The following is a 26,008-nucleotide window of genomic DNA, read 5'->3' as shown; positions in this document are numbered from 1 at the left end:
CATATAAAATAGGGGCGGAGGGTGAGAAGGGATAGACAGGATTTCAAAACTGTAGAATAGATAAACAAGATTATATTGTAAAGCACGGGGAAATATACACAAGATCTTACTGGTAGCTCACAGAGAAAAAAATGTGATAATGAATATATATATATGTTCATGTATGGCTGAAGGATTGTGCTCTACACTGGAATTTGACACAACATTGTAAAATGATTATAAATCAATAAAAAATGTTAAAAAAATAAAATACATAAACAACAAGGTCCCACTGTACTGCCAAGGGAACTCTATTCAATATCTTGTAATAACCTATAAGGAAAAGAATATGAAAAAGAATATATGTATGTATAAAATAGATAAACAAGTTTATACTGTATAGCACAAGGAACTATATTCGATATCTTATAGTAGCTCATGATGAAAAAGAATATGAAAATAAATATATGTTATGTTCATGTATGACTGAAGCAATGCACTGTACCCCAGAAGTTGACACAACATTGTAAATCGACTATACTTCAATTAAAAAAAAAAAGAAAAACAGGAAAAAATCCCACCCTGCAGCACCCCATGTCTGTCCTCCCCCCGGGTCCAGAGCGCCCATGGGTGGGACTGGAGGAGCGCGGGCCGGGCTTATCCCCGGGTAAGGAAGCCATGGCTCGCAGGGCCTCCTGGGCAGGTCTGCTGGGAAGACAAGCCGACTCCTGCCTGGCTCCTGCCACAGGGCCCAAGGCCAAGTTAACCCTGAGGAAGGGACATTCCAGAGGGGGAGGAATACCCGGAGCCCGGCCGGATGGATACCAGGCTGGGGTGGGGACCCGGACCACCCTCTGCCCTACGTGGAGCAGAGCCTGGGACTTGGGGGGCAGGACCCCCCAGGTGGGACAGGACAGCAGGAATGTGGCAGGAGGGCATCATCCCCCAGGTGGAGGCAGCTTGCCAGCTGGCAGGGGACCCAGGGTAACTTCACAGCAAAGCCTCCACCTCCTGGAAGGGTCTGCCTCCTTTCACTGCCCTCGTGCTAAGCAGACACGTGCCCCAGTAAGGGAAATAACCCCCTAAACTGCAAAATGAATGATTTCCTCCTCTCTGCACCTGGAGGGTCTAGGGCCGGTCTCAGCCTGCGTGAGTCCCTGCCGGGTCACAGCCCCGTAATTGAGAGTCCCCAGCAGGCCAGTCCTCAGTAGACACTGCTCTGAATGTCTGCGAGCCACCTGCCAGCGGACGTATCAGGGCGGTGCCTTTTGAAGTCATCTGACTGCTCATCTCTGGGGAATGCGTCATCTATTAGGTGGCGAGTTGATGCCGGTGTCTAACACAGCACTCTGGATGGGCTCACCCAGACCAGCGGGAGTTCTCAGCCCTGGCAGCCGGAGGGGAGCGTGGGGTGCGCACATCTCCTTGAGTCAGCTTGTGTCCCTGTCATGCCGGTCAGCAGAGGGGTCCACACAAGCGGAAAGACGCACCAAAGACTCCCCTGCAGAGCAGCGAAATGAAGGATCCTCTCCGGTGGGAGTTAACAGCTTCAAAGCTAGAGACAGGAGGCGGCAGTCCTGGCTGCGAGCACTTAGGAACTGTCGGTAACAAAAGTGTGCTGAGCTGTGTCAGGAGGTGGCACACTAAATCACAAACCAGCCTCAGGTAAGATAGTCCCGGGAACAGTATGCAGGGTTTTATTTTAATTATTTCCAAGTTCCATTTCATCATTTACCAAGCGTTCACCAGTTTGGCCCTGAACCTGTGGCTTGTTAAATAAATCCTCACCAAATGTGAAGGGCAGGGCAGGGCAGGCGAGAAGGAAGGTGAATCAACCCAAAAGAATTCCAAGTGGGCCTCTTGGGGGTCATGTGTTCACATTAATATCATCACTTTAGCTATTTAGACTCATTCATTTCAGTCAATAAAACCGGTCCAATAAACAACAAGGACCTACTGTATAGCACAGGGAAATAAATTCAATTTCATAACATATAACAGAAAAGAATCTGAAAAAATACATATATGTACATAAAAAATAAAATAAATAAAGCTGATCCTAAAGCTAAGGCGGACTCACACCCAATCTATCCTAAACTGCAGGCAAAATTAAAGGGCAGAGCGTAATTTCCCAGTATTATCTTTGAATTAAAGTTTTAAAATGGTACCTGTAGAAAGAGGATTATCAAAGATCCATGCTGCCACACTGGGAGCAAGTTTTTAAAGAAAACTAAGCATAACGTATGACATTTCTTTCTCATTAATTCTTTTCAAGCACAACTTAATAGCCCTGGTCTCTTATTCCTGGCTTGAGTTAGAATCTTTTTTCTCTACTCGCCCAGGATTCTAATCTTTGAAATGAGACATTTGTGAACAGCCCTGGAACTTAGAGCTATGTTGATGTTAAAGGCTCAGATGACATCCTTGTGACAACAGCTGGTTTGGAGGGGTGGGGTCAAGAAGAAGCTGTACTGAGCAGGAAATTGCTGTTTGCTGAGTGAGTCATCCTCGCCATGCCACTAAGATACGAAACACTCAGGCCACCTCCTCCAGAGCTTAAAGTCCAGTGTGACTGGGAGGGAGGCGGTCAGCTCGGTAAAGATGAAGTCCCAGTGAGAGCTGCTCAGGGTTAAGCTATGCAAAGTGTATCCCACCATATTCAAAAAAGTTGAAAGCAGAGTCTCAAAGAAATATTTGCCCTTGCATGTTTACAGCAGCATAACTCACACCAGCCGAGAGGCGGAAGCAACCCAAGTACTCATCAGCAAAGGAACAGAGAAACAAAGTATGGTATATGTGAGCAATGGACTGTTACTCAGTCTTAAAAAGGAAGGGAGTCCTGTCACGCGCTCCAGCACGGGTGAGCCCTGAGGACGTCATGCCCGAGAAATAAGCCAGTCACAAAAGACAGATGCTGAATGATGCCACTTATATGAGGTCCCTAGGGTGGCCCCATTTATAGAGACAGAGTGTAGATGGTGGGTGCATAGGCTGGGGGAGGGGAGGGGGAGTTGTTTGATGAGTAGAGAGTTTCAGTTTTGCAAGATAGAAGCACTCTGGAGGTCTGTTGTCAACGTGAATACCCTTACCACCAATCATGGTTACACTTGGACACCCAGGTGGCGACAATGTATCTCTGTGGAGGAAGTTATGGGGACACAAGGACGGCACTGAGCCCCACCTGGGGGTCTGTGACTTTACAGGTCAAGTTGCCTGGGCCACAGCGGGGTAGGGGCAGATATTTGGTTAACCACTGTTCTGGGTGTTTTGTGAGGGTGGTTGTGGATACCACCAGGTCATCAGTCTGTAGACCCAGTAAAGTGGACAGCCCTCCCTCACAGGGGGCGGAGGGGGAGCTTCCATCCAACCAAGTGAAGGTCTGAATAGAACAAAAAGGCTGACCTCCCCCCACCCGCCGCCGCTCACGTAGGAGAGAATTCCTCCCATCTGGTGCCTTCGAGACCCGGCATCAATTTTTTTCCTGCTTTTGGACTGAAATGGAAGCCTGGGCTCTCCTCGGGGTCTCACCTGCCCACTCACCCTGCAGAATTTGGGTCCCCTCGGCCTCCATAATCACACGAGATATTTCCTTATGATAAATCCCTTGAGATACATATCTCTGGAGAACACTGACTGACCGAGACAGGGTCCTAGGAAGACTTCCTGGAGGGGATGCCGTCTGACCAGAGCCTCGACAGACAGGCAAGACGTGGCCGGCTGGCCAACATGAAGAGGGCACAGAGGGCCCCGTGCCACGCCAAGGCCTGATCAGGGCTTGGCACACATTTCAGGATTACTCGAGCCAGGGATGGGGCGGAGGAGCTGGGGCCAGGCCAGGGAGAACCCTGTGTGCCTGGAGGTTAGCGCCTGCTGCTCAGGCCTGCAGCCAGCAGTGTGTAAGGGGCGCCTCGCAGACCCACAGGAGCCGGCACGCGAGGCTGAGCTGGGAGGGGCCGGCCAGTCCCAGGCTGAACAAGTTCATACGTTTCTTTCCCGCAGGATTTTTCAGAGCCTTTCAAGGAGCCAGTGTCCAGCGCAGATCTTCAGGAGAGGATGTATTTTAACCCAGATCCCTCCCCCGTCTACCTCTGATTCCTCTTACGACGGGGAAGGAAGCCAGTTTCCACAGAATGCTGCGGGGACCCCAGAGCCCAGGGAAAGGGCCGAGGTGGGAAACAGCCCGGGCCGGCTCTGATTGGTGGGTGGCTTTGGCTCGAGTGTAGACATCTACCAGGGCTCATTCAGAAGGCGTAGGAGATCCTCTGCCCGGACCCCTGAGGTCCCATTAGGTCCCCAGGAGCTAGGAAAGGCAGGGGTGCTAGGGAGGATCAGGGCTCCAACACAGGCATCAGGCAGCTTGTGGAAGGACTGGGAAATTATAGTTTGACTTTCAGTTATTCAGAAGCCACTTGACGTCAAAGGCATATTTCATGACCCTTGACAAATAGAAGGATCGGCCTGTTGGAGAAGAGATGGTGGGACAGAGAGAGGAAGGACTTGGGGAGCCCGCGGTGAGCCCACCGCGCTCTGCGGCTGGAAAGTGTTTATCTGCACGTCTGGCCCCTCCGGGGAGAAGAGCTACTTCCTCTGCGTTTTGTCACCGGGGCTCTTCCACAGTGGAGGCCGTGTGGTGCCACCTGCCTCTGTCAAAGTGCTCTGGGCTCTTGGAAACCGAGTTCTCTAGTGCCATAGGAAAGAGAGAAATTCCCAGCCTTCTGAAAGGTGATATGCTGTCTGCCTTAGCCGCTGACCGCCATCCCAGCCCCGCCTTGGAAGTCAGCATTCACTTTTGATGCATAAAAGTCACTGTATCGAAGTTACCTTAACCAAGAGTCAGTGTTCCATAATTCAAGTCAAAAGTAAACAAACCCGAATGAAAAACACATGGCCAAGAATGGAAACAGCGTGTCTATTAAAATACCTTGGCCAGTTTGCTTTATCGCTCCTTCCAGGCATCCTGCTCCCTTCTGCTCTGCACCGGGGCCCTCTTGGCCCTTCCCCTAGCCAGCAGTCACCAAAGGCAGCCTTTGATGTAGGGGGAACCAGTGAACCACCCCCCCACAACAAGGCCTTCTGCCAAATTACAGGAAGAGGCTGGGAGCCCAGCACAGCACAGAGAGGCTGAGACAAAGCAGAAGGGGCCTCAGGCTGTGGTGTTTCTCCTTATTTCGGGGCACGGAAGGGAGTTAGAACGCACACACAAACACGGGGACCTGGACACCAGACACAGTGGTGCTGGGGGAGATGCTGGGCTGGCGGGGTCCTAGGCTCCTCTGAGACCCTGCTCACAGGGCCCACTCCCTCGTGGGTGAATGGCCAACAGTGCTTTGTTTTGCTTTTGTGTTTTCCTTTTTCTTTTTCTGGGAAGACTCGCATTTCTAGAGCTGATCAAGAAGGAAACCATTTATTGCATTGGCTCCCGCCTAAAGGATCGCACTGAGCCGCCTGCAGAGAGAGAAGTGTCTGGGGCTCCTAGGAGGAGGTAAGGACCTGGGCAAAGGGAAATCCCACACAGATTTCCGGCAGTGTCTCGAACGCTGACACCATTGCAAACTAGGAAGTCCATGTTTCCGTCCCAGCCGCTTCCCACGGCCCCACGTGCAGTGCTGACACAGTCGTGTTGAGACACGAGACAATTCTTGTCTCTATTATGTGAGATGCTTTCTGTTCTTTTTTATTTCATCTGTCCCCTAGTCAATTTCATCTTATTGTTAAACATGTGTAGGTCTCCATCCACTAGGTGGATTTTGTGGCTCCCTAAGAACTATGAAACGGACCCCGAGTTGGAAAAGCTTGAGTTTAGGGGAGATTCAGGCAAAGGAGAACTTCTGGCAAGTTCACGTTCCTTACGCACATGGGGAGAGAATGCAGAGAAGCCAAGCACCCGATTCAGGAAAACGTCTCAAAGGTCAACAGTCTGTTGGAGAAAGAAGGACACCAGACTTTAACATGGTGGCAGGGTAAGGGTCACATCCCAGATGTCCCTTATGAGAAACTGGACTTCTGGCTTCTTATCCTTGTGAAAGGAATAAAAATGTCTGCAAGAAGCTTATGGGGGGGGAGGCAGGAAGGAGGGGTGTGATATTCTTGAGGGAGAGCCTGACCTAGTGCACCAACAAGTGCAAAGGCCCTGGGGCAGGGTGGGTCTTGGCACCTTGGGGAGGAGCAGAGTGACTGGAGCTTCCTAGATGGAGGGGAGAAAGCAAGGCGATGAGGTCCGGTTCTGGGGACCGGATCGTGGAGGGCCCTGCAGGTTATGAAGTGTCAGGCTTTATTCTGACTTGGGAAGGGATTGGGGAATTTTGAGCAGAAGAGAGGTGGGTCTAATATCAGTTGGAATATGACATCAAAATTTAGAGAGACTTATAGTAAAATCAAGCTCATTTTGGCCTCTGGGGCTGCCCGGCTGCTCCTGCCTGAGGCTGGCTCGGATTTGCTGAGCTCCCCAGGAAAGAGACATGCAACCCCAAAAGCAGAAGCAGCTCTGGGCGGGTGCCAGGACTTCCTGAGCTCATCCACAGGGGCTGGAGGGCGTGTGCCCTGCTTATCTTGGTGGTGAAGGACTTACCGTCCTTCTGTCCAAATTACATTATTTGCATGGTGTGGAACCTGCCACTGTGAATTCTGACTTGCAGAGAATTATGTTTTAATTAGAAGATGCTCACTTCACCCTCCTTGCTGCCCTGAGAGTTTTCCGACAGTATTTTCCACATGGAACTGTGGTCATGAATATTCTCCCCTCACTTGGAGGGCTGCTCATGTGGGTGAATTTGATGCCAGCAAGTGTGCCAACAACCTGTTCATAGGATTTTTGCATTTTTCAACTTGCGGGAGGCAAGAGAGAGAGGCGCCTAAAGGGAGCTTCTCTCGTGCACTTTCAGCATCTCTTCGCTGTCTGGGTGCTACACACACCTTGTTATTTTCTCAGGGAGCCTAACTGATTGGAAAGTCTTGTGGTCCTCTGTCTTGATTTAGGGGTTGGAAGGCATAACATCTGGTCTATAATTCAGTGTAATTAGTATCTCCATTCCTTCCCCTTCCCCCATCACATACACACCTCCCCCCCACACACACATACAACCCCCACCACACCCTCACATACAACACATATACCCACATCCAACACACACACACCTCCGCAAGCCACACACACACTCAGACCCACTGACTGTGGTGAATGAGAACTTCCAAGCCAGAGAATTTACTCCCTGGGGCTACATTACCATCACATGTTAGTATTACTTGCCCAGTAAAAATTCCATTAAAAACACTATTACGATCACGAACCATGACCTTGTGTACCAAAGGGCGGGGAGTGAGTACCGAACCCATTTCCAGGCCAGCAGTGCAGGAGGGAAAAGTACTGGCCACAAGGAAAACCTCCAGCCCCTTCCTTTGGATCTTAGCACTTCTCAGCTTGATTAAACCCCACGACCCAGCTCAGGAAGCGCTTCTGAGGCAGCTGCTGTGGGAAGGCCCTGCTGGCTCCTGGGGCTTTGACTAGGGGGCCGACACCCGCCCCAGGCTTTGAGAGGGTGCTGGAAATGAGGGGAGAGTTAAACAAGTGCAGTGAAGGGCACATGGAAAGCCCTCAGTCCCCTTGCGGTGAGCTGTCCCTGGTCCCCCTCCGGTGGTCCCAAGGTGGCACCGCCCAGGCCGCCTGAGCCCCTTCACCCCTCACCAACGCGAATGAAGAATGTTGCCTGTTATGTCGGTAAGCAGAGGGCGCCGCAGTGGTCAAGCTGTCACACTGCAGCCGCCCCGAGGGGACACAGGACGGGAAAGCACAGGACGCTGGCCCTGGAGAGCCAGGTGCACATCACAGGGCCGATTTCAATGAGCCCAGACTCTTGCATCTTCCCAGAGAAAAGCGCTAAACTCCTTAGCCTGGGATGTCTGGTTTTCTCTCTCTAGCATTAGTCTTCTGATGTTCCCACCTGGTCTTTGCCCCAAGAGCTCTTCACCGTGGCCCCTCCCTAACCTCCGCGGAGCTGTCCCTCAGAGCCACCTGAGAGGCTGTGTCCCAGGCTCGAGTCCTCAGAGAGTCCGCCGGATAAAACACAGCTCTCAACTTTCAGGTTGTGCATCTTTTTCAGTCAACATGTACAAATCAGAGGCAGTCCTCACGGAGCTGTGGTGCGCACACACGGGAGTGCGCGCGTGTGCACACGCGCGTGGCACCCAGAGCGGGGCCAGCGCCCCAAGCTCCCAAACACCAGCCACGGCTACCCTGGAACCCGGAGCTGCACAGTTCACATTCGGGACGGTGCTGGAAATGAGTCCTGACAGATCTTTGTGAGAGGCGTCTTCCCTGCTTCACTCTGGGGAGCCGGGACACCTCTGCATTTCCTCTTATAAAATCCTGGTTTTTAGAAACATCTCAAAGAGACCAGAGAGGAGCAACGCGACCCTGTCCCTGAGTCGTCAGGGCTCCCCTCCCCAGCACACACGTGCACACACACACAGAGCATCTCTGCTCCCCAGGGCCACCCCCTCCACCTGGCCAACCAGTCTACTTCCAGCTCCGTACTGTTCACGCTTTCCCCTGCCTCTCCACAATTCCTTAGCCTCCACACCATTGTCTATGCAGCCTTTTCCCCAAGTCCTTCCTTCTCGTTCCCAGCGACACTCCTGCAGGAACACCAGCCGCCTTTGCCGCAGCATTCCCGCAGGCACTCAGACCCGCCTTACAGTTTCCTTCTTCTGATGCCAGCTGGGTCACCAAAGCTGAAACCAGACCTTGCCTTTCCCTGGGTGGCATCTGCTGGGGTGATGACACTTTTCTAAGCCTGTTTCTTAATATAATAATAATACTACCTACCTGTAGGGCAGTTGTGTGTTAAGTGAGCTGACACCAGCCTCCTGGATTTTGTGATCAATCTGATACATTTTTACCTCCCGCTTTAAGAAGCAAGCCATTCTGAGAGGCTACTTCCCATTTTTCTAGTTGGCGGCGATAATTAGAATGCTTTATATTTGCATGGAGCTTTGCCATAAAAATTTTTCATGATTAGTCTCAGCATAGGAAATTCATCCAACTATTTAAAATGTAGAGAAAATATAAAATTACTACTCATCTTTTTCCTTAAACACAATAATTTTGTGTATTTTGATTTCTCTTTTCAGCATTTATGTATTATATAAGTTAAGATCATTAATGATAAGCATATGGATGGCTTGATATCTGATTTTTGGAAAGTAAAAATTCCATGCAAACTTTCCTTTGAATGACCGTACACGGTACACCATGGCTCTGCCACGATTTATTTAACCGCCTTCTACTGTGGCGTGACCTCACTGCTCATCACTTTAGTTATTATGTATAATGTGTTGTCAAATAAGCATTTATACCTTCATATCATACACTTTATCTTCCTACAAAGGCCACGAATTAGACAGAAGTAGAATAATCAACACCCTTTATTTTTCTGTTTTACGTTCATGCTGACATTTTGAAATCAGTCTGGATTTATCACACAGACCCGAACCCAGGCAGGAAGTGCTCTGGTGGCCTTTACTTTCCTTGAAGGCAGCCGGTCCCCTTGCCCTTCAGTTTCACCAACCCCACCCCCGACCCCTTCATGCTGAGCAGACAGGTCCCAGGCAGAGAAAGGAGGCTCATGTCTTAAAAACCAATTCCTACACTTTCCTTTAAAGCCTAATTATGCACGCCTTTGTAATAACATTCCTGCAGCATATTTTGTGTGTCGTTGGCTTGATGTGGTTTCACTCCAGTTTAACTTTTCCGTATTACTTTTTAACTACAACAAAACCTTCTGCTAAAATGAATTTTTATTCCTCTTCTATCTAAAATGTATCTTTTAAATTTAAACAAAGCCCCTAAATTGTAAAAATATCCTCAAAGTTAAACTGGATTTTATTTTTATAGACTTACCCTTAACATTTAGTAGTATTTATGAAGTAGATCTGTTAAATATCCAATTGCTCAGAACTCATGTTCCTTTCTATTTTTTCATCCTTATTTTGGTATACTGGAGACTAAGTATGAAAAACTGACAGATCAATAATAATGAAGAAAATCAGTAAAACGAAATTTGGAGGGGACACAGATCCAGGTCCTAGGTGGCTGAGCTGTTTCTCTATTCAGTAGGTAGCATCAATAGTGTAAAAATCAGCAGATCATACTTGGAAACAAGTTATATTTTGATAAAAGTTTCTTATCTATCTTATCTCATTTTATGATTTTTTTACTTCCCATTTATCTCACCATTATGGATATTTTAATGTTCTGGCTAAATGGAAAATGTCATATGTAGTATACATAAAAATTGAAAACCAGTTGTCAAAGAATGAGAGTTTGAATACACAGTAGAAATACACTGACTATAAATTGGACAAAAAGCAGATCACCAAATAACCTGTCATACATTTTGATATATATTTCCTTAATTACAATTTATATTTCATCTTAATCTGTACAACATAGGGGGAATTTTTTCCCTCTTTTAAAGCTGGTGTTAAATTAATGGTTGATGTTACAATCAAGAACCTCTTAGAATCGAGAAATAAGACAAATCATGAAATGCTAAAAGTTGTTATTCCTGCATAGTAGGACTACACATAATTTTCCATTTTCTTCTCTCTGCTGGTTTGTATTTTCTATGGTGAACACATCTTTGTATAGTAAGAAAAAAACAAAAGAAAATATAAACTCTATGAATGTAATTTCTCCTCTTTCTTTTGTGGTGTTAAAAACAACAGACCCAAAATGGAGTCGTGCATGCTAAGCCCCCTGTCACAAAACTGAGACTTAATTACAGGTTCAGCCCTCCCGGAAATGGAGTCTTAAACCAGTCAATCAGGAATCGCTTGACCAGGACTGGTGAGGTCATCTGCCTGGCAGGCCCCTGCTGTACCCTAAAGGAAAGTGACCTTTCCGATAACCAAGTCGTTTTTTTGCCAAGTATGACTTCCTTGTTCTGCTCCCTTCTGCCAATAAGAGTCTATCACTGCATCCAGCTCCTTGGAGCTCCCTTCTCTCTGCTGGATGGGATGCTGCTCAATTCATGAATTGTTGAAAAAACCAAGATCTTTAAAATGTACTCAGTTGAATCTTTTTTTTATCAGTGGGGAAAAGAGAATTTAAAATCAGTGTGTCCTGGCCATCTGTTCTTAAATATGGAGTTTTCAGAGAGCAGCAGAAGTTGTGCTGGTGCTGGGGCGGCAGAGGGGGGGGATGCACAGGGAGTGGCGTGGCCTGGCCTTAGGGGTCTGAAGTCAACACAAGCACTGAACAGGATCATGAAATCTCTAAGTGCATGATGTCCTCGGAGACAGGCAAGATGAGGGCGAGCAGTCAGGGTACACTTTATGGGAAAATAGGCAGCTTTTCATGGAAGTGATACATTAATATTTTCTTAATATTAGAAAAAGCCTCCAAAATGTAATGACTTGAGTCAATTAGTTGGCTACTGCATTAAAAGCAAAAACTTTTTACTATAGAATGGATCCCCCAACCCAAGACTGTTACAGCACATTTTGCTGTTATCAACCCAGCAGTAAGAACAAGATTCAAATAACATTTCTCAAGAAATAGACAGCAACAAACAACCCAGAGAAAACATGTAATAAAATAGCATTAACCTGTAACACAAGTATTAATCGATCTTTTGACCTCAGAATTATTTTTTTAAAAACTGATCTGATGGTTTTTTTCCTTTTCGACTGGATTTTGGTAAATGCCCTGCATGGAGCCTGGCAGGAGGATGTTTAGACGTACGGTGCCCATTAGCACATATGCGTCATTCCATCAATATTAACATTATTACGCAGCTGGCCCGAGCGTGAGGGCATTACTCGGGACTGTGTCTCTGGCGTATATCCTGCTCTAGAAATTAGTAAAATATTAATGCATTTCCTTTTGAAAGCTCGCAGCAGAGATCTGTACTTTTGAACCACCAGCCGTGACAGGTCATCCTGTGTGAACATACTTCCCCGGAGCGATCAGGCTCGCCAGTCATCTGCCTTTTACCCCAGGCCATCCGGAAAGCCCACCAGCGAGCAAAACTCAAGGGCACTGTGTTTTTCCCCACTTCCAGTGTTGATCTTATAATTTCTTTTCCTTGCCTTTTTTTTTTTTTAAAGTTTCTTCCCCAGTGTCCAAAACTCAGTGTAAATTCCTGATTCCCACTGAGAGAGGGCAAGATGAACGAGGGTGCCCTGTGTTCCCAGTGTCCCTGTGGGTTCCTGCTGTAGCTTTGGGGACATCAGGGGCTTTGCTGCTGGTGGGAGCCAGCCGCCCATGCCACCTGGGTCCCCGTCTGGGGTCTGAGTCCACAGTGCCAGAGAGCTCTCTCCGAGGGATGGAGCACCACTGGAGGCAAGTTTGTGCAGACATGGGAGGGAAGATGGCAGGGAGAAGCAAGGAAGGGAGAAACTAGAGCCTTACCTGTCCCGTTTCTGCCTCCAGCCCAACCAGAGGGGACAGCAGACGGCGACCACCCCGGGGGTTCACCAACGTGTGAGCAGCTGTCAGCCAGTTGGACTATAAATAAGGTGCGTCCAGAGCATGGGAGATAAGAACCCAGGCCCTTGCTCCTGCAGGCCTTTTAAGGTATGCAAATTAAAGGCGTTCAGCCGTTCAGCCCCCGGATGGGAAGGGGCTGCCAGCTCCCCATCTGGCTGGCCTGCCTCAAGGACATCCCGGGCCTGGCCTGGAGCATTTTTTCCAGTGACGGAGGAGGAGCAGCGGAAGGAGGGGAGAGCAGGGCGCCAGGAAGTGTCAGGCAGAGCCCTGAGGTTAGATGCTGGTCATGGAGACGCAGAAGCCGGAGGAAACTTTCCAGGACAAACAGCACCTCTGTGGCCAGAGTGGATTTTCAGCTGACACCCCACCCCCACCCCCTCTTGGCTTCAGGAGCTTTTGTTTGGGTGAAGATTCTGGGGAGACCAGGGGATCCGCAAGTTAGGGTTGGGGGTACTTACAGAACATCCTCTCTCCCCACTCTCCCTGCTCCCGCCTGGCAATGAGGGTTTCTACAGCCTCAAGTCAGTTCCTCTAAAGAAAATGAGGTCTTACTGGAGTCGTTAAAACCTGCGTGCAAGACTGGGGCAAGGGCTCCCGGCTGGCCTTAGATTCCTCACTTACCACACTTCTTTCGAAAGGCACCTCCTCCCAGGGCCCCCCGTCTGCGTGATCATGGCAATTCCAGGTCTGGGAATGGATTCTAAGGAGAGAGTCGTGGATGTGGGCAGAGATGCAGCTGTGGGGACATTTCTTGCTGCTCTTTGCATCATTGGGAGAAGCTAGACACAACCTGAATGGCGAACCACAGAGGGCTGGTTAAAGAGGAAAAGTATGTCCATAAAGGAAATGCCCTGATACCTTCGGAAACGACACAGAAGAGGGTTTAATGATATAGAAACAGTATCATGATAACTGGGGACAAGAACGCCCCTACTTTAAGGGGAAGATGGGGGACTGGTAGTAAGTTACTGCACAGTCATATGTGCACCAAATGCGAAAATGTGGTTACTTCTGGATGACAGAATTATAGCTGATTTCATTTTCTTCTTTGGCTTATACACAAGCTCTTAATCATCTTGTATTGCTTTTATATCAAAAAACTTCATTTCATGTAAAATCTACGTTTCTGAGAATCAGAGCCCTCTGTGTCTCCGCACTAAGGAACCCACATTTATTCCAGGATGACAGAACTCCTTGGGGTCTCCCTGGCCTGTGGGGAGGCTCAGACAGCGGTCAGCAGCCTTTCTTCACAGCAGTATCAGCAGTGTGATGTGGCAAGGCCAGCAGAGCCCCCAAGAGCCCCCGCCAAGGTGAAGGTGAGTCCAGAGGACAGAGAGGAAAGAACAAGAGAGCAAAGCACACTAGGAGAAAGAGGGGTGAGAAGGTGAGAGCGTAGGTGATGGGGTGACGGAAAACCCCCACCGGCCCTAGCTCGCCCCTGTCTGACCTAACACGTCCCATCCCCACTTCTGCTCTGACCAGGACGTGACCGAGGCCGCTCTGTCCTTCTATGTGTAGGACTTGTATGTTCTGATGACTTCCTTTTTCATTGATTTTGACTGAAGTAGTCGAACCTGTATGGCAGAGCACATCTCACTGACAAGTGTGCCTGGGAGGGGCTCCCGGGGCCAGGGGTACAGAGGGGCCCCATCATCTGACGGCCTCTCTTCCAGCTGCAGAAGCCAGAGCGGGGCCGCCCCCTCTGTGGACAGGCCCTGGTCTACAGCAGAGAGCGGGTAGTTTCAAAGCACTTGTGTTGAGCTGCTGTCACGGGAGGGGGGTGCCCTGTAATAGACACCCCCCCAGGGCCAGAGCCTGGAGGCTGCGGCTGAGCAACCTTCTGAACTGCTCTTCGGAGCTTTCTGGGCCCAAGCGCCGCTCGGACGGTCCCCCTGTCGTCTACCTGACAGCCTGCCTCAGACTTCAGTGCTTCCTCGTGGTGGGGGGGCCTGGTGGGAAGGGGCAACTCCAGCCTCAGGCCGGTTTCCCAGACAAGGGGAGAGATCAGCGCAGGGATGGGCTGAAGGGGGGCTCCTCTTGGAGGGACCCAGGGCCACGCAACGGGCGAGCTCTGTAAGGGCTGGTTTCAGGGCCCTTCCCTGAGCTCCAGGGGCAGCGCTGGGAAGCATCTGGTGTGACATTTGCCCATCCACTCCGACTTACTCCCCTCCAGGGGGACACACGTGCACACACAGTCCTGGAGGCTGGGGGGAGGTGACAGACTGCTGCCCACCTCCACCCTGGAGCAGACCCGTGTCAGGGCTGTGGCGCGGGGTCTCGGGGTGTGGCCAGGACCGGGGGTGCCGCGTGTTGGTGGGCACTCCCTCTCTTCCACAAGGTCACAGAGGCAAGGCCAACCAGGATATCTTGGTCCCCTGTTCAAAGCTCGGAGACCAAAACCAAAGACCATCCAGGCCTGGGACATTCTGATTCTACCCAGCAGTCATGTGCTGAGCTCCCACCAGGAACCAGAAAAGGTGGGCACGAAGACAGAGAGGTAATGGAGACCCCCGTCCCAGGACCTTCAGGGCTCTGCCCCCAGCCACCACCATGGCCAGCATCTCAGCTGTCCGGCCCACCCTCTCAAGCCCTTTGCCACGAGGTCCTGAAATCCCCGTTAACCCAGCTGTACTATTCGCTCTTTTTTTCCCCCCAATAAACACTCATCGTGCTTCGTCCATGTGTCAGGCACAGGGCAGATCCAGGAGCCTTGGCCCCTGAACAAAATAAATGACTCTCCCGTGTGCTGTGGTCACAGCTGGAGCCTCTCACCTTGAACCTGGAACATCTTTCTCCCCGCTCACTGTCGATGCCGTTTGCCACCGTGCCGCCGCTGTCACCTTTCTGCGGGGTCACTGTCACTGGTGCTCCCCGCTCTGGGGTGGGCAGCCCTCGTCTTTCTGCGGACCTTGTCCCTCTGCCCCTCCCGCCTATCAGGGCTGAGCCTCCCCCAGCCGCCTGACTGCAACCCGGCCCTGCCTCTGAGTCTGGGTGTCACCAGAGCCCACCCTGCCTTTCTGGGGACAGCCTTGCCCCCGCCCTCCCGAGTGGGAAGGTGAGGGGACTAATGCACTTGGCCCTAGCGGGAAGGGACTAGTCTCTTCTACCCTCGTGGGCATAGCAGAGTCCCTGACAGTGGAAGATGAGCTGACCAGGCGGGGAAGGACCAGCAGGGGCAGGAGGAGGGGCACCTGGTGAGGAGCGAGAGCCCCCAGAGAGCAGCTTCATGCCAGAGACACAAGGAACGGGGTCAACTCTTGCAGACTGAGGGGGCGAGGAGGAAGGGGACCCTGCTCTTCCACGCTACGAAGTCCTGGTGCAGCCAGCGTGTCGGGGCGCACAGGGCAGAGGTTCACGAAGTGGGGCGTCCGCTGACTGTCCATCCCCAGAGCCGGAAGGCCAGGCCCGGCATTTGCTGCCGTGTCCTGGTTTTCGTGGTCTGCTCTGTGTGCTAGGACCGAAATCTCCCCATAAACATTCCTTCCGCGCTTCCCAGAACAATAAACAGGCGAGCAGGGCTGCATAAACGTCCCACAGTGTAAATACGGCTGCGAGCAGCTCTGCAAAGTTTCAGCCTGGAAAACAGCATCACCATTTGTGGCTGAGACAGAACCCAGGCGCCCGTCCCGTGAATCTGGCTTACGCTGAACTCGCTGGGTTGTTGAAATGAACCACGTTCCCAAGTCAGAGCGCTAACTCGGGGTCCTGTGAGCCACCACACTTGCAGGAAGAAAGCGCGTGTTTGTGCCCAGGACTGGTCTAAGCTCTCCTCACTTAAAAGCCCCGGGATCCGACACGTGCCTCTGCTTCAAGTCACATGCCAAAGACAAGCAAAAAACGCCACACAGGACAGAAGGCGTCACTCCTCCCCTCCACACACTGTGTGCTCTGCTGCTCTCGCCCCCGATTCCCTGTCACAGTGCTGATAACATGCGGTGATCCTCTGCCTAAGGTTAGCCCCTGCCGTCGCTCTCAGCTGCTGGCTGGGTTTGGCCAGAGGAAGGGACCAGCGGGGAGCAGAGACAGGAGAGAGGGGTCAGGTCCACAGTGCTCCCTCCTCCCTGCGGTCTGCTCTGCACCTCTGGGGAAGTCCTCTCTGGTCTGGTGACAGCTCCTTCTGGACCCTGAGGGCTGCGAGTGGGATGACTTCCACGGTCCCCAGCTCCGGGGTCCTACATTCTTCCTTACTGATTTCTCTAAGTGCCCACACCTTTGGAGAGAGTGCCTTTGTTAAAACTGTCCTCCAGGTACCTGGGTGGGGAGTGGCCTCTCTCCTGCCCGGACCCAGACGGATGCAGAGGAGAAAGATGGAGTATCTTCAGAAGCAGTTAGACAGTGGGTCCCATGCCCCCCAGCTCTCGCCCCACGGGGCTGTGAATGAAAGGGAGGGGTGGGGATGTGGCCGGGAGATTGTGTCCAGTGACAGGATTGCCTCACCCCTTGTATGGGGTGGCACCAGCCTCCGGATTCTAGAACAGCAAATGTCAGGAGGGAACCCAGTACTGGCTGGGGGAGACTTTCCTACTGTGCTGGGGGAGTGGGCCCCCACGGTCCTCATTAAATTGTTTTAAGGGAAGCAGTATTTCCTGCACAGCCGTGTTTTCAGATGGGGATGCACGCTGCTCTAACGGCCAGTTCCCCGCCACTCACTGGGCTCTCACGATGCGCGAGGCCCTGTCCTGGGGCCCTGCCGGCACGCCGCACCCTGCAACCACCAGCTGCACCGTCCCACTTAGAGGCCAAGCCATTGGTCCCTCCCCTGGATGGGAAGCTGGAGAGGAAGCTCAGGCAGCGCGGGGAACGGCCGGTTAGAACCCCGCGGTCCCTCCTCCCCAGAGGTGGGCGAGGGGACCTCTGGGCTGCAGGAGCGGAAGACCCAGCTGGTCCCCAAAGAGAGAGGGGCGTCCACCAGCAGGAGGCCCTGGTTCTCAGCCATCTGAGTGGGCTGACATCCTGGAACCAGACTAAAGAAAGATGGGAAAGACTGGGGGAGAAGCTCACTCCGAACTGGAATGCCCGAAGCAAGAGAGGAAACACCGACTGTCTCCTGCTGGCCGCACTGTCAGGTCCGAGGCGCCCCTCACTCCTTCCCCAGGGACTAAAGTGTTTACTGACTCTGCTCTGATGACCCCTCTCTCAACGGAAGTCCTTCCAGCTACCCGCTCTAGGCCGGCCTGCCTTGCTCAGAGCCCAGCCTAGCGTCACCTTATTGCAAAAGGCCAAAGTGTCCCACTGATTGTAAGCAAGAGTTCTGTGAGTCACTCAAGGCACAGCCCCGTGACTCATCCTGCACCTGCAAAGGTACCTTCAAGTGTCCTAGACACCCAGATGTACGGGTACAGCTTGGGAGGAAAACCACAAGGTAAATGTTTTTAAATGTTCGTATTTTTCATTATGGTAGAATATATAGACATACAATTTACCATTTACCCATGTCAAGTGGACAGTTTGGTGGCATTAAGGACAGTCACACTGCTGTGCAGCAGTCACCACCATCCATGCCAGTACTTTCCAACTGGAAACTCTGCACCAATTAAATGTTAACTTCCCCTCCTCCCCCAGCCCCTGGCAACCACCACTCTACTCTGTCTCTACAGTTTTGATCACCTTAGTTTCCTCATATGAGTGGAATCACACAGGATGGGTCCTTTTGTGACTAAAGGGAACAAAACTGTTTTTCCCTCATGCTCTCACACTTCACTTCTGACACCAGACCTGTGTTTCTCCTCCATCAACCAACTCTCCATTTCTCTGTGGACGTTAAGTGTCCGACAACTCCCTTCGGTTCTGACACTGTCTAGCTGGCTTGGCATCAGACCCCACAGGTGGAGGGCTCAGTCCCACAAGGCTGCCTACCCTCGGACCCCAACCACGAGTCTGGGCCCCCTTCTGACTTCTGACCAACCGGCTCTGATCAGCGGTTCCCATGACCCTCTCCTTGGAGGCTACACTTTGCTAGAACGGCTCAAAGAACTCAAGAAAAACACTTATGCCTGCTTCATACAAGGACTGCAGCTCAGGACCAGCCAGACAGAAGAGCTGCCCGGGCCAGGGCCTAGGGAGGGGCAGGTGCACTGCCTCCCGGCATCTCCCGGCTCTGCCAGCACCCATCCTTCGGGCGTTTTATGGAGGCCTCATCACATACGCGATTGAGTAAATCACTAGAGATAAAGTCAACCTCCACTCTCTCCTGCTCTGAGGTCGGGAGTGGGCTGAAGGTTCCAGCCCTCTAATCGCTAGGTTGGTTCCCTTGGCAACCAGCCCCCCCATTCTGAGGGGCTTTCCGAAAAGTCACCTCATTAACATAAACTCAGGTGTGGCTGAAAGTGGCTTGTCGCTGCGCAACAGGACCCGCCTCTCACTTTTACCCTCTGGAGCTACTTCAGGACCTGGGACAAAACCCAAGTATTAGAACAAAAGATAAGCTCTTTGTTCTCACCACTGAGGGGACTGCAGGGGTTTCTGGCCATCAAGCTGGGGACAGCACACGTGACTGAACACCTCACCCGGGCTTACTTCAGGTAGTACTCTGTCTCCAAGGCTCTCCCACGCTACAGTTGTGCCAGAATTTCCTTCCGTTAAGGCTGAATCATGCTCCATTGTATGCATATCCTGTTAGAAAGAAACCACTGGCCCCAAATGGACTCATTTGCCCCGAGGACGGCAACCGAGCCTTAATTGTAGTTTCAACCTCTCCCCAGAACTGGACCTTTAGATAGATAATCTGAAGTTTCCTGGTCAGCACTGGTGAGGTCACCTGCAAAGTAAGACCTCTGCACTCCCCCCAAGGGAAGGTTACCCTGCCTGAGACAGCCCTTTTCTTCTCTTCTGCTCCTTGCTCCCACCCTCCCCCTTCCACCTATAAAAACCTTCCCTTTTTTTCACTCCTCTGAGGGTCCACTGGATAAAGCCAACTCCATCTTCCAATGACCTCCCTTGAATCTTGTTTTGTAATATCCCTCTATCAGTAGAGGGACACTTGGGTGGCACAGGTAAATAGCTGCTTTCTTCATTAGGTCACCTTGAACTCTTTAGAATAAATATACACAAGCATAGTTTAAGAATTAGAACAGCTTGGCCCATGTGGCTCAGTTAGGAGACACATCATGAGTGAGTGTTTCATGAATGTTTCCCTGCCTTAAAGTCGCCAGCACCAGTTTGGGAATCTAAGCTGCTTTGTTCAAAGAGACCCCTTGAGAGGCCCTATGGGAAGCCCCAGCCAGAGCAATCAGGCAAGAAAAAGAAAAAGCATCCAAATCAGAAGGAAGAAGTAAAACTGTCTCTGTTTGCAAATGACATGATCTTACATACAGAAAACCAAAAAACTACTAGAACTAATAAGCAAATTCAGCAAAGTTGCAGAACATAAAATCAATAAGCAAAAGTGAGTTGACTTTTCCATTTCATTTTGATCCCCCAGCTTCTGACAACTATCATCAGGGCCATTCACCCTCTTCCTATATTTTTCTTTCTATTTCCAACTAGGGTGCAGCACCACGGGCAAGAGACACAAGGGGCAGGGAGCCGCCAAGCACCAGGAAAAGGCTCTCAAAACTTTCAGGAAACAAATGCCAACAATGAACCATTAATGTGAATGATTTCCCCCTAAATCAGTGAGCAAATCCCAGCCCTCTCCAGCCTTTGTCTTTCCTGTTCTTTCCAATGACTGCTTCAGAGGACAGAGGTTTGGCTGTTGGCTGAACCATAAAGGTGAGATTAGAGCACAAGAATGCTCTCTGGGTTATCAAGTCAAAACCACCTGGGGATTGCCTTGGGCCCCAGGACACACAGTAAAATTTCTTTTTTAAGATTGGAATGGTTGTGCTAAAAGTGAAAGTCATGTTGGGTTCAGGGATATGTGGGCATAGAGTGAGTGAGTGAGTGAGTGTGAGTGTGAGTGAGTGTGTGTGTGTGTGTGTGTGTGTGTGTGTGTGTGTGTGTGTGTGTCTGTGTCTGTGTGTCTGTCTCTACACTTGCAGAGAACCAAGGATGCTCAGAAATTAAGAATGAACACTTTCATAAGTGTGTTGTTGGCACACACGGAAAAGGAACATTTTGACCGGAATCACTTTCCACACATCTGGCAGCCGAGTGATCCTGGCAGGAAAATGTATCACTAGAGTAGCGCTAGAATCTTCTGGGTGGGCTTAGCTGCAGACACTCTGCCCTGTCCTAGCTCAGAGACAAGGTACCGATGGATGAACCATTTGGTCAGCTGGGTAATTTTTTTTTTAAATGGTAAAGATTGGATGCAGGTGTCTGAGGACATGGTCACACCCACCTCTACTTGGACTAGGTGCACAGAAAGGCTCCAATTAAATCCCATATTTAAGAGAGCAAAGGACCATCAAGAGGTAGACTGGATGGACTGCTTCAGGGCTTTTCTCAAGGTCTGTGTATTTGATAATACATCTGCCTTTTCCTAATTATGCTTTTCATATTCTTTAAATACACCATGAAGGTTGAAATGGGGGTTGACATTTTTTGGACTAAGATCTGTATATCCAAGCATGAAAATAGTTAATTTGAGGTTTTAGGTACGTTAAGTGTTAAGTAATACTAACACGTTTAACAGGATCTAGGAAACACTGTGCAGAGACAGCACTGAGCTTCGGAGCCTGCAAGGACTGACAGAGTGGACCCCTCGGCCCGCACATGGTCACTTAATTTCTGCGGGGCAGCCCAGCCTAGCTGGAGGGAAAGTAACCAGTTTTGTGAGGGCAGCAGGCATATGGCAAATGAGTTTTCGCAAAGCATTCAGACCGTAAAAACCAATTTCGTTAACCCAGTGGAGCAATTAGCTATAAAGATCTGCGAATGGTATTCAAATGGAGGGGACTGGACAGAGAGTGTCAGAATTCAGACAGCAGTGGGGTCTAAGCACTGGACGTGAGAAGGCTTCAGAGCCTTCCAAGTTAGGCAATTCCTGATTTAAATGTTAAAATCTTACCACGTGTAATGCAAAACTCTTAATTAAATATGTTTGTATGCAGATTAAAGAACTATTCCTAGACCTTAGCATAGAACTCAGAAGAAAGTATTCACCTAAAGGTATATAGTGCATTTATACCATATGTTGATCATCTTATCATATACATGTAAGATTATAAACTTGTTAGGAATTTCCTATCTGCGTACTTTTGAACCAGAAGAAACAGAGATTTTGCCAAATTTAGGAGCCTCTTTAATCATGCTGGGCGCTTGGCGTGGAGCCACACTTGAACTTTGGAAACTGTAAAATCTGCTTATCCCTAGTAAAATACAATTTCCTGTTTAGGGGCCTGGGAGGAAGAAAGCCTTTCAAAAGAGGCTTGTTGAAATCTCTCAAAGTGTTTTTGGACATTAAGAAAACAAGAGCCGGTTGTATTAAGGGCAAATGTAGTGGAAACACAGGGGTTATATTTCACCTAAAGTACACATGAATCTGAAAGTCCAGGAAGGGAGAGATTTGGTTTTGCTGAACTCACATAGTTGAAAAATAGTTGGTGACATTTGACAAAATCAAGATGTTACCGTATTTGTCAACTTCCCCTTGAAATGAACTCTTACCTGCCTAAATCAAGGGGCCTTGTCCTTTAAATTACTTCACGGTCCTGGGTCACTGTAATTTATGAAAACATGGGAGGTGTTAGGGCAACACAAATTTACCAGTAAGACTCTCCAGACACACAGGGAGGGACTCGATATTAACTGATTCTTTGAGGATCCGCTGGTGCTACAGTGAAGACATTTTAACAGAGGCACAAAGACTGACCCTCGAGGAGTCGTGGAGGTTAAGGGTGGTGAAAAGAGGTTAGCAACCCTTTGAGGCTGGAATCCTACCATCAGGCGGGGAGCCATGGGCTTAGGTTCTAAGGAGGAGGCAGTGGGAGGGCCAAGAAAGGCTGCGGGAGGAGGAAGCGAGCGGCAGAGCTGGAGAGGAGCAGGGGCTGGGAGAGAGCGAGGGAGCTAGAAGAGAAAGACGTGAAAGATGTGCAAGCAGGAGGAAGGGGGTCAGAGCCCTCTCTGCCTGATTTAAAGATACCCAGAAAATACAGGACTGGTGAAAATGCTACAAACTCTCCAACAGTTACCTTGGCAAGCAGATGGGGCTGCTCCTCCAAGAAAAAGTCAAAGAGAGAAAGTAGGCAACAAACCTTCCTTCAGAAGCAAACGGAGAGGAGCTGAGCCAAGCGGCCCCTTCCCCACCAAGCACACTTATTTCCTTACACGTGGGTTCTGTTCTGTCTCGGAAACAAAGATGGCAGCTGTGGAAGAGGTGATACCTGCTGTGACAGCTGCATTCTTCAAATGTACAGTTTTTGCCCTGTTTTTCCATCGTCAGGGACAATCAAGAGGAAAAAGGCCTCCCAAATTACCCTTCTATTTTGGGAGGAATCAGAGAGGGCTTTGAGCAAGGAGTCAAAATCTGTCTTCTATCGTGAAGATATTTATTGATTTTAAAACAGTTAAGGTGTGCAGGAAGTAGAAAAAGATCAGATAAAAGCTAAAAAACAACAATGAAACTTCATGCCTGCTGACTAGTGCCCACACTCACCCCTCCCTCCAGCCCCCGGCAACCACCGCTCCACTGGTTGATTCTATGAATTGAATTTGACTATTTTAGGGTCACTCAGATAAACAGAAACATGCAACTTTCCATGACTGGCTTATTTCACTTCGCAGAGCGCCCACGAGGCTCATCTACAGTGTCTCATACTGCATGACTTCCTTGTTTTTTTAAGGCTTAATAGCATTCCACTGTGTACGTGTATCACATTTCCTTTACCCATTCCTCTATTGGTGGACATTTAGTGACTGTGAATAGCACTGCAATGAACATGGGCGAGCTGATGTTTGAGATCCCGATTTCAATTCTTTGGATAAATAAATATTCATAGGAATACTAGATCATACGGTAGTTTTATTTTTAATTTTTTGAGGAACATCCATACGTTTTCTATAGCAGCTGTGCCATTTTGCATCCCCACCAACAGTGCATAAGAATTCCGTTTCTCCACATGCTTGCCGACACTTACTGTCTTTTTTTGCTGCTGTTGTTTATCGCCATCCTGACAGATGAAGGTGGTATCTCATTGTGATTTTGATTTGTATTTCCCTAGTGATTAGTGATGCTGAGCATTCTTCTTATGTACCAGTTGGCTAATTGTATGTCTTCTTCAGAAAAATGTCTATTCAATCCTTAGCCCATTACTTAAATCAGGTTATTAGCTTTTTAAAAATTGAGTTGTAGGAGTCCTTTATGTATCTTGGATATTAACCTTTATGAGATACCGTTTGCGGATATTTGCTCCCATTCTTTAGATGGCCTCATCACTCTGCTGACTTCTTCCTTTGCTGTGCAGCAGCTTTTTAATTTGATGTCCTACTTGTTTATTTTTGTTTTTGTTGCCTATATTTTTGATGTCATAGTCATGAAATCATTGCCAAGACCAATGACATGGAGGTTTTTCCTTATGTTTTCTTCTAAGAGTTTTATGGTTTCAAGTCTTATAGTTAAGTCTTTAAGCCATTGAGTGTTGATTTCTGTCCAATTTCATTCTTTTGCAGGTGGCTATCCAGTTTTCTCAATACCATTTGTTCAAGACACTACCCTTTCCCCATTGTGTATTCCTGGCACCCTCATCAAAGATGTGTCAACTATATATGCATGGGTTTATTTCTGGGTTCTCTATTCAGTTCCATGGTTCTGTATGTCTGTCTTTATGCCAGTACCATATTGTTTTGGTTACTTTAGCTTTGTAATCTAGTTTGAAATCAGGAAGTGTGATGCTTCTAGCTTTTCTCTTCTTTTTCCAAACAGAAGAATCAAATAAAAGTTAATAACGTGTATACATGAGAATGACCCAGGAAAACATTCTCACTAAAAAAGCCAAATTTCACATCTTAAATACTCTATTCTTTCTCAGTATTGATTTGGCTATTCGTGGTCTTTTGTAGTTCCAGATGAATTTTTGAATTGCTTTTTCTAGTTAAAAAATGCCATTGTAATTTGGATGGGGATTGCATTAAATCTATAGATTGCTTTGGGTAGTGTGGACATTTAACAATATTAAGTCTTGCAATCCATAAACACATGTTTTTCCACTTGTTTGTGTCTTGTATGTTTTTCATCCATGTTTTGTAGCTTTCAGTATACAAGTCTTTTGCCTCTTCAGTTTATTCCTAAATATTTTATTCTTTTTGATGCTATTGTAAGTGGAATTATTTTCCTAATTTCCTTTCCAGATAGTTCTTTGTTAGTATATAGAAAACCAACTGATCTTTTAATGTTGCTTTTGTATCCTACAGCTTTACTGAATTTTAAAATTAATTTGAACAGATTTTTATGGAGTTTTCAGTTTTTTCGCTATATAACATCATGTCATCTGCAAATAGTGGGTTTTACTTCTTCAGTTCTGATTTGGAAGACTTTCATTTCTTTTTCCTTGCCTGATAGTTCTGGCTAGGAGTTCCAGTACTATGTTGATAAAAGTGGTGAGAGTGGGCATCCTTGCCTTGTTCCTGGTCTAAGAGGAAAAGTTTTCAGCTTCTCACTATTGAGTATGATGTTAGCTGTGGGCTTTTCATGTGTCCTTTATTTTGTTGAGATAATTTCCTTCCAGTTTGTTTCCTTCCTAGTTGAGGATTTTTATCATGAAGAGTGTTGAATTTTGTCAAATGCTTTCTCTGCATCTATTAAAATAATCATGTGCTTTTCTTTCTTACTTCTGTTAATGTGGCATATCACATTAACTGATTTTTCTTATATTGGACCATTCTTGTATCCCAGGGATATTACCCCACTTAGCCATAGTGTATAATCCTTTTAATGTGCTGTCGGATTAGATTTGCTAGTATTATAATGAGAATTTTTGCATCTATATTCATTAGGGATATTGACCTGTAGTTTTCATTTCTTGTGGCATCTTCTTCTGGTTTTAGTATCAGGATAACGCTGGCCTCATAAAATGAGTTTGGAAGTATTCCCTCCTCTTCAATTTTTTTTGGCAAGAGTTTGAGAAGAACTGATGATATAAAGATCGTAAGTGACTACTATGAAAAATTACATGCCATCAAATTGGATGACATCAACAATATGGATAAATTCCTAGAAACGGATGACCTATGAAGGCCAATACACCAAGAAATAAAAAGCCTGAACAGACCTGTAACTAGCATGGGGATAGAATCAAAACTTGAAAGCATCCCAAGAAAGACCAGATGGTTTCACTAATGAATTCTATCAATTAATTCTTTTTTCTAGAACTTTCTCTCTCTCTCTGTAACCTCCAACTGCACCAGCAAATCATGGGTGTGTAGTAGAAGGTATCATGACCTTTCCTTCTTTAATCTTTTGTTCTGACCTATTTAAGTAAAGCCAGAAAGAGGATTTTTAATCCTGTGTCATTAATTCCACATTCTTTATGTGAATAATAACTTTTCTGCTTACTTCTGTCAGTGGGTCTGAGAGGATCATTGACAGCGAACAGCCAAAGAGCAAAATCTTTTGGCTTAAGGAATTCTGGTCAAGACTCCAAAACTAATGTGCAGATCCGAAAA

General features: G+C 48.4%; 1 protein-coding gene and 1 long non-coding RNA gene across 5 annotated transcripts in view; one reads left to right on the top strand and one right to left on the bottom strand.

The window, feature by feature from the left end:
• FHL2 (four and a half LIM domains 2) overlaps positions 1-12,566 on the bottom strand; it is a 47,010-nt gene extending 34,444 nt beyond the window's left edge. The window contains exon 1 of the mRNA XM_032474345.1: positions 12,389-12,566. The gene's annotated coding sequence lies outside the window, so the exon portion shown is untranslated. The remainder of the gene's footprint in view (positions 1-12,388) is intronic.
• LOC116661789 lies at positions 1,292-20,261 on the top strand. 4 transcript variants are annotated; one of them, XR_004317758.1, is made up of 6 exons: positions 1,292-1,644; positions 3,979-4,147; positions 5,348-5,461; positions 12,410-12,495; positions 13,647-13,782; positions 19,952-20,261. It is a non-coding gene; the product is annotated as an uncharacterized LOC116661789 (long non-coding RNA). The 4 variants fall into 4 exon arrangements; XR_004317756.1 differs by lacking the exon at positions 19,952-20,261 and adding an exon at positions 14,852-15,382; XR_004317757.1 differs by lacking the exon at positions 19,952-20,261 and adding an exon at positions 14,805-15,382.
• Positions 20,262-26,008: the final 5,747 nt, after the last annotated feature.

This window comes from Camelus ferus, chromosome 36, assembly GCF_009834535.1.
Source record: "Camelus ferus isolate YT-003-E chromosome 36, BCGSAC_Cfer_1.0, whole genome shotgun sequence".
NCBI lineage: Eukaryota > Metazoa > Chordata > Mammalia > Artiodactyla > Camelidae > Camelus > Camelus ferus.
The sequence above is the reverse complement of the archived record's forward strand: the minus strand, read 5'-3'. Positions and strand labels throughout refer to the sequence as shown.